Genomic DNA, 8,686 nt, shown 5'->3' on the forward strand with positions numbered 1-8,686 from the left:
AAGATATTGCCGCTCGACTGATTCGGAGTGAGACCTCTGCTGATAAACTGGAGCCGGTCATGAGCACACTGCCCAGGTATGGGAAACTCTCTACTCTCTCCACAACTGCCCCATCACCGATTGGGAGTTGTGGGGGCGGAGTGCCCGATGGTACAAAATACCCAGGCAGGTGCTTAGTTTTGGTGGGGCTGATGGTAAGGCCCCACCTCTTAGTGGCACACTCCAGTCTCAGCAGCAGCGTCTCCAACTCCTCTTCTGAATGAGCAGCTATTACCAAATCATCGGCATACATAACGTGGTTGACCAATAGGGAGCCATCCCTTGATCGCACCCGGGCGTCGATCAGCCTCCCATTATATCTGTACCAAATGGTAATTCCCCCGGTACAGCTATTGAAGGCTTCACGAACTACGCAGTCGAAATAGATGTTAAATAATGTGGGAGCCAGAGGACATCCCTGTCGCACCCCAAGGTGTACAGGGAAAGGCTCCGACTCCCGGCCACGTAGTTTTACCCGGGCCCACTCACCATCATGAAGGTCCTTAATGATCGTGAGCAGAGGGTCAGGGACTCCGAAAGCACGAAGAACAACCCAGAGCCCAGTCCTACTGATGGTATCATAGGCCTTGACCAGGTCAATAAAGCAGAGATGTAGGTCTTTTTGGAATTCCCTACACCTCTGCTGTAGCAGACGGACAGAAAATATGGCATCTGTGCAGGACCGCCCTTTCCTGAAACCACATTGGGGCTCCGCAAGCCTCTCCTCAGCATGCCTAGCAAGGCGATGTTGAATAATCCTTGCCAGGACCTTACCCGGCACACTGAGGAGTGAGATGCCCCTGTAGTTGTTACAGTCGGTACGGTCCCCCTTCTTAAAGAGGGGGACCACCAGGGCATCCTTCCAGTCCTGCGGAACCTGTCCAGTGGTCCAGACTGTTGTTATGATGTCATATAGGGCAGTCTGTGCACAAACGCCACCCTCCCTCAGCATTTCGCCTGGGAGATCATCTCTGCCCGGTGCCTTCCCTGGTCTCAGACTCCGGATCGCCCTCAGTACTTCCTCAACAGCCGGTACCTCAGCCAGCCACTCACAGGGGGTGACCTCTTCCAATATTTGAGGCACCGCAGCCTCAGCAGGGTTATCCCCACTTTGTGCCATGATGTTTTCTTGGCTGAGAGATTTTCCCTCCCCCAGGACTTCACAGAAATGCTCAGCAAATCTGCAAACCTGTTCCTGGGGGTCGGAGTTTGGATCACCGTTTTTTCCTCTAATGATGGTAATAGGTGTGGCGCTACAGGTTACTTTTTTGATGGAGTTAAATAGTGATTTGTGATCGCGGGCTACTGAGGCAGACTCCATCTCCTCAGCAACCCGCGACCACCACCCATCCTTACAGCGCCTCACGGCTCTCCGAACCTCCGAGCGAAGACTGCGGTAAACCTCCTCATTCTCTGACGTGGGATGCTGTAGGCGATGAGAGTGGGCCTGTCGCTTTTTCTCAATTAACCTGAACACCTCCTCCGTCAGCCCGGGTTCCCGGGGAGGTCTGGACCGCGTACCCAAAGCAGCCATTGCAGCTGCATGAGTCACAGTCTTAAACCTCGCCCATTTACCCTCGACATCAGGTGGAGTGGGGGACGATGCCAACCCCAGCTGCAAGCGATGATGAAATTCTCGCTTGCAACTTTCATCAGCTAACTTAGACCAGGCCACTTTTGGTTGGAATGGGATCCTGGGTGTACACCCACCACCGGAGTGGAAGAATGGCAGGCGCATCTTACAGATGACTAGTCGATGGTCAGAGGGCAGATCAGCTCCACGGTAGGTCCTGGTGTCAAGGACATGGGCTCGCATCCGCTGGTCCGTCACTACGTAGTCCAGCAGATGTTCTTGCTTGGACCCGGCATGCATCCATGATGTTGTGTGGATGCGCCGATGCCGGAAGAGCGTGTTGGTAATTACAAGCCCATGGGCTGCACAAAAATCTAGCAGCCTCCTACCGTTATTATTGAGCTGATCTGGCCCATGCCTTCCAATCACTCCAGACCAGGTGCCAGCATCATGACCAACTCGGGCATTGAAGTCACCCAACAAGATGACTCTGTCCCGAGTGGCCACTTTAGCCAGCACCTGTGACAGGAGGTCATAGAAAGCGTCCGACTCATCGGCTTTGCCTGCATCCCTCCACGGATGTTCGTCTTCGGTGGGGGCATAAGTAACCACGACCACCACTCCTCGCCTCTGGTTGATGGGAAGGCGAGCCCAAAGTATCCTGGGGCTTACAGCTTCCCACACCTCACCGCCACGCTCCCACGCCCCCTTCATTCTTTTGTTCAGAAGAAGAGCCACACCCTGTTGTTTGGCAGTCTCCTGCCCCGAGTAGAGGACTGTCCACCCCTCATGGTGGCAGGAGCCAGAACCGGTCCACCGGACCTCCTGAATGCCACAGAGATCCAGGCGGTACCGGTCCAGCTCCCGACAGAGGAGTGGCAGCCTCTCCTCCACAGTGAGCGTTCGAACATTCCACGTGGCCATCCGCAATGGTTTTTCGTTGTTTCTGGAGGAGCCCCGAGGGTTAAAATTCAATCTCCTGGCTCCGCCAAATGGGGTTTGGCCAGGAGACGTCATAAAAGCCTGACCCCCCGGGGCCTCCGGCACAAGCTTATTAATTACAGGTTTATGTTTAATTCGTAGTTTAGTGGTGGTTAATTGAAGGTGGAGGGGTTACCAGCCCCTCGCACCCGTCCAGAGCCCCCGTTTAGCCACTGTGGTGGTCACAGACGCCATGAGGGGAGAGGCCAATGGGCATTGGCCCTCCCCCCACAGCACTGCCCACGACAGTGTTGCCCGTCCGGCACCGCGAGGAGGTAGGAGGTTGTTTTGCCGGACTTACACACACCTCTACACACCTACACACACCTACACACACACCTCTATACACTTACACACACCTACACACAAGTACCTCTATACACCTACACACCTACACAGACACCTCTATACACTCACACACACCTACACACACACACTTCTATACACTCACACACACCTACACACACACCTCTAGACACTTACACACACCTACACACACACCTCTATACACACACCTGTATACACTCACACACACCTACACACACCTCTATACACTCACACACACCTACACACACCTCTATACACTCACACACACTGACACACACCTCTATACACTTACACACACCTACACACACACCTCTACACACCTACACACACCTATACACACCTATACACACCTATACACACACCTCTATATACTTACACACACCTACACACACACCTATATACACTTACACCTACACACACCTCTATACACCTAAACACCTACACACACACCTCTATACACCTAAACACCTACACACACACACCTCTATACACGTACACACACCTACACACACACCTCTATACACTTACACACACCTACACACACACCTTTATACACTTACACACACACCTCTATACACTTAAACACACACCTCTCTACACCTAAACACCCACACACACACCTCTATACCCTTACTCACACCTACACACACACCTCTATACACGTACACACACCTACACACACCTCTATACACTTACACACACACCTCTATACACCTAAACACCTACACACACCTCTATACACGTACACACACTTACACACACACCTCTATACACCTAAACACCTACACACACCTCTATACACTTACACACACCTACACGCAGGAGGAGGTGGTAGTGCAGGAACGACAGGGCCTGGCTCGTGTGGCGAACGCGATCCGTGCGCTCCTCCGCAGCATGATGCTGTTTTGTTGCGACCGGTCGACCGCACAGTTGGGGTGATGGAGGTGGTGCGGTGCTTACCATGACCGCTATCACCACATGCACCACACCATCTACTCACCCACCCCGTGATACACACCACTCACACCACACACACCACTCACACCACACACACCACACACACCACACACACCACAAACACCACTCACACCACACACACCACAAACACCACACACACCACTCACACCACACACACGACAAACACCACACACACCACTCACATCACACACACCACAAACACCACACACCCCACTCACACCACACACACCACACACACCACAAACACCATACACACCACAAACACCACACACAGCACACACACCACACACACCACTCACACCACACACACCACTCACACCACACACACCACACACACCATATACACCACACACACCACACACACCACACAAACCACACACACCGCACACACCGCACACACCGCACACACCGCACACACCACTCACACACACACACCACTCACACCACACACACCACTCACACCACACACACCACACACACCACACACACCACTCACACCACACATACCACACACACCACACGGTTCCCCGGAAAGACGGTGCCACTGGGACCGCAGCCGGGGAAGGAAACTGAGCAGCAGATGCCAGGACTGGACTGGACAATGACTGCTGCCAACAGACTAACTCTGTTCAGAGATAGGATCAATCCAATGTATTACTTATCATTGTTGTTTTTATTATTAACGTCATGACATGAACTTATGAGGAAACAATGTAACTTTGCATTGCTTGTGAGTGCTGCCAGGGTTTGTTAAATGTGCCTTGGCTCGTGTGCAGTGTCCCGGCTGTGTGTGCGGCGGTACAATGACAACGATGTCATGAGAGAAGTTTCAGGCAATGGCCCTTCTTCAGAACGTGTACAGGCAGTGGTGGGAAAAGATAATCAGGCGATTCGTCTGACACATCCGCCCCCTAACTGCCCCACTGCCCCTCTGCTAAGCTGCTCCGCTGTCCTGCTGCCCCAATGCCCTCTGCCCCACTGCCCCTCTGCCCCACTGCCTCAATGCCCCTATGCTCCGCTGCTCCACTGCGCTGGTGCTACTCTGCCCTAATGCCCCGCTGTTCCATTGCCCCACTTTCCCACTGCCATCACATCCATCACGAAGCAGCGAGACGTGCACACCACCTCATTAAATATTACCCTGATGTACACGCAGAGAGAGAGAGACCCTCGTTAAACATTAAATACTGGAGGGGGCTGCTGTGATGCAATGGCTCGTAAAATTAACTGGCAATAGAGAGATTGCTGGTTCCACCTTCTGGCACAGCAGTTGAAACAAATGGTCGAGTACTAATAGGGGTTTTCCCATTTTTTCTGGCAACAAAACTGACACCTTTTGCAAGGCATCATGTTTACATTAACCACAATACTTGCAGTCAAATGTTGCCAGAAAAAAGGGGAAAATCCCTATTAGTATATTTTGGTACTGGCAAAGGAGGTCCCAAAATGGTCGAGTATTATAAGTTCCCCTGCCTCTGTCCGCCAAACAGTACAACTGGGTACACTAAAATCGAGTGGCAAGTTGGGTGGGTAGGTGCTGGATGAATGAGTGCATCGGTGTATGGGTAATTGGATGAGTTGGTACCTGGGTAAGTGGATGGTAGGTGGTTGAATGGGTGGATGGGTAATTGAATGAGTGGGTCGGTGTGTGAATGAGTGGGTGGCTGGGGGTGTGGTAGGTGGATGGATGAGTGGGTAATTCAGTGTGTAGATTGGTGGATGTGTGAATGTGTTAATGAGTAAGTTGGTGGTTGGTGAATGATTAGGTGGGTGGATGAGTGAGTGGGCGGGTCAGTGAGTTAGTTTAAATGAATGAGTGGTTGAATGGGTAATTAAATGAATGGGGAGGTGGATACATGATTTGGTGCTTGGGTGGGTCAGTGGGGAATTGAGCGAGCGGGGGAATGAGAACGTGGGTGAGTGGATTTTTGAATGAGTGATTGGGTGAGTTCGTGAGTCTGTGTGTGAGGGGATAATTGAGTGGTTGGATGAGTGAATGGGTAAATTAGTGGATATTTGAGTGAGTGGTTGGATGGGTGAGTGGGTAAATGAGTGGTGGGTGAATGGGGAGGTGATTGGGTGGGTGGGTGAGTGGGTGCGTGCGTGGGCGGGTGGGTGAGTGGATGGGTGAGTTAGTAAGTGGGTGAGTGGATGGGTGAGTTAGTAAGTGGGCGAGTGGGTGGATGAGTGGGTGGATACGCGGGTGGGTGAGTTAGTAGGTGGGTAAGTTAGTAGGTGGGTGAATGGATGGGTGAGTGGGTGGGTGAGCGAGTGAATGAGTCGGTGAATCATTGAATTAGTGGGTGAGTAGGTGACCGAGTGAGTACTTGAGTGGGTGAGTGGGTGAGTGGGTGGGTGAGTAGTTGAGTGGGTAATTGAATTAGTGGGTGAATACGTACGTGGGTAATTGGGTATTTGAATGATTGAGTGATTGGGTGAGTGGGTGGGTGAGGAGGTGCGTGAGTGGGTGAGTGGGGTGGGTAAATTAGTGGATGAGTGAGTGAGTGGGTGAGTGGGAGAGTGAGTGGGAGAGTGAGAGTGAGCGGGGGGAGTGAGCGGGGGGAGTGAGCGGGGGGAGTGAGCGGGGGGAGTGAGCGGGGGGAGTGAGCGGGGGGAGTGAGCGGGGGGAGTGAGCGGGGGGAGTGAGCGGGGGGAGTGAGCGGGGGGAGTGAGCGGGGGTGAGTGAGCGGGGGGAGTGAGCGTGGGGGAGTGACGGGGGGGAGTGAGCGGGGGGAGTGAGCGGGGGGAGTGAGCGGGGGGAGTGAGCGGGGGGAGTGAGCGGGGGGAGTGAGCGGGGGGAGTGCGGGGAGTGAGCGGGGGGAGTGAGCGGGGGGAGTGAGCGGGGGAGTGAGCGGGGGGAGTGAGCGGGGGGGAGTGAGCGGGGGGGAGTGAGCGGGGGGAGTGAGCGGGGGGAGTGAGCGGGGGAGAGCGGGGGGGAGTGAGCGGGGGAGGATGAGCGGTGGGAGTGAGCGGGGGGAGTGAGCGGGGGGAGTGAGCGGGGGGGAGTGAGCGGGGGGGGAGTGAGCGGGGGGAGTGAGCGGGGGGAGTGAGCGGGGGGAAGTGAGCGGGGGGAGTGAGCGGGGGGGAGTGAGCGGGGGGGAGTGAAGCGGGGGGGAGTGAGCGGGGGGAGTGAGGGCGGATGGCGGAGGTGAGCGGCGGAGGCGGAGGGGGCGGGCGGAGGCGGGAGGGGCGGCGGAGGGCGGAGGGGGGGGCGGCGGAGGGCGGAGGGGGGCGGCGGAGGCGGAGGGGGCGGCGGAGGCGGAGGGGGGCGGCGGAGGCGGAGGGGGCGGCGGAGGCGGAAGGGGGCGGCGGAGGCGGAGGGGCGGCGGAGGCGGCAGGAGGGGGCGGCGGAGGCGGAGGGGGCGAGCGGAGGCGGAGGGGGCGGCGGAGGCGGAGGGGGGCGGCGGGAGGCGGAGGGGGGCCGGGCGGAGGCGGAGGGGGCGGCGGGAGGCGGTAGGGGGGCGGCGGAGGCGGAGGGAGGGGGAGGCGGAGGGCGGTGGGGGGCGGCGGAGGCGGAGGGGGGCGGCGGAGGCGGGCGGAAGGCGGAGGGGGCGGGCGGAGGCGGAGGGGGCGGCGGAGGCGGAGGGGGCGGCGGAGGCGGAGGGGGCGGCGGAGGCGGAGGGGGCGGGCGGAGGCGGAGGGGGCGGCGGAGGCGGAGGGGCGGCGGAGGCGGAGGGGGCGGCGGAGGCGGAGGGGGCGGCGGAGGCGGAGGGGGGCGGCGGAGTCGGAGGGGGGCGGCGGAGGCGGAGGGGGGCGGCGGAGGCGGAGGGGGCGGCGGAGGCGGAGGGGGGGGCGGCGGAGGCGGAGGGGGCGGCGGAGGCGGAGGGGGCGGGCGGAGGCGGAGGGGCGGCGGAGGCGGAGGGGGGGCGGCGGAGGCGGAGGGGGCGGCGGAGGCGGAGGGGGCGGCGGAGGCGGAGGGGGCGGCGGAGGCGGAGGGTGGCGGCGGAGGCGGAGGGGGCGGCGGAGGCGGAGGGGGCGGCGGAGGCGGAGGGGGCGGCGGAGGCGGAGGGGGCGGCGGAGGCGGAGGGGGCGGCGGAGGCGGAGGGGGGCGGCGGAGGCGGAGGGGGCGGCGGAGGCGGAGGGGGGGCGGCGGAGGCGGAGGGGGCGGCGGAGGCGGAGGGGGGCGGCGGAGGCGGAGGGGGGCGGCGGGAGGCGGGAGGGGGCGGCGGAGGCGGAGGGGGCGGCGGAGGCGGAGGGGGCGGCGGAGGCGGAGGGGGCGGCGGAGGCGGAGGGGGCGGCGGAGGCGGAGGGGGCGCGAGGCGGAGGGGGCGGCGGAGGCGGAGGGGGGCGGCGGAGGCGGAGGGGGCGGCGGAGGCGGAGGGGGCGGCGGAGGCGGAGGGGGGCGGCGGAGGCGGAGGGGGGCGGCGGAGGCGGAGGGGGGCGGCGGAGGCGGAGGGGGCGGCGGAGGCGGAGGGGGCGGCGGAGGCGGAGGGGGGCGGCGGAGGCGGAGGGGGCGGCGGAGGCGGAGGGGGCGGCGGAGGCGGAGGGGGCGGCGGAGGCGGAGGGGGGCGGCGGAGGCGGAGGGGGGCGGCGGGAGGCGGAGGGGGCGGCGGAGGCGGAGGGGGCGGCGGAGGCGGAGGGGGCGGCGGAGGCGGAGGGGGGGCGGCGGAGGCGGAGGGGGCGGCGGAGGCGGAGGGGGGCGGCGGAGGCGGAGGGGGGCGGCGGAGGCGGAGGGGGGCGGCGGAGGCGGGAGGGGGGCGGCGGAGGCGGAGGGGGCGGCGGGAGGCGGAGGGGGCGGCGGAGGCGGAGGGGGCGGCGGAGGCGGAGGGGGGCGGCGGAGGCGGAGGG

The sequence above is a fragment of the Lampetra planeri genome, unplaced genomic scaffold, assembly GCF_965212315.1.
Source record: "Lampetra planeri unplaced genomic scaffold, kcLamPlan1.2.h2 scaffold_128, whole genome shotgun sequence".
Classification (NCBI taxonomy): domain Eukaryota; kingdom Metazoa; phylum Chordata; class Hyperoartia; order Petromyzontiformes; family Petromyzontidae; genus Lampetra; species Lampetra planeri.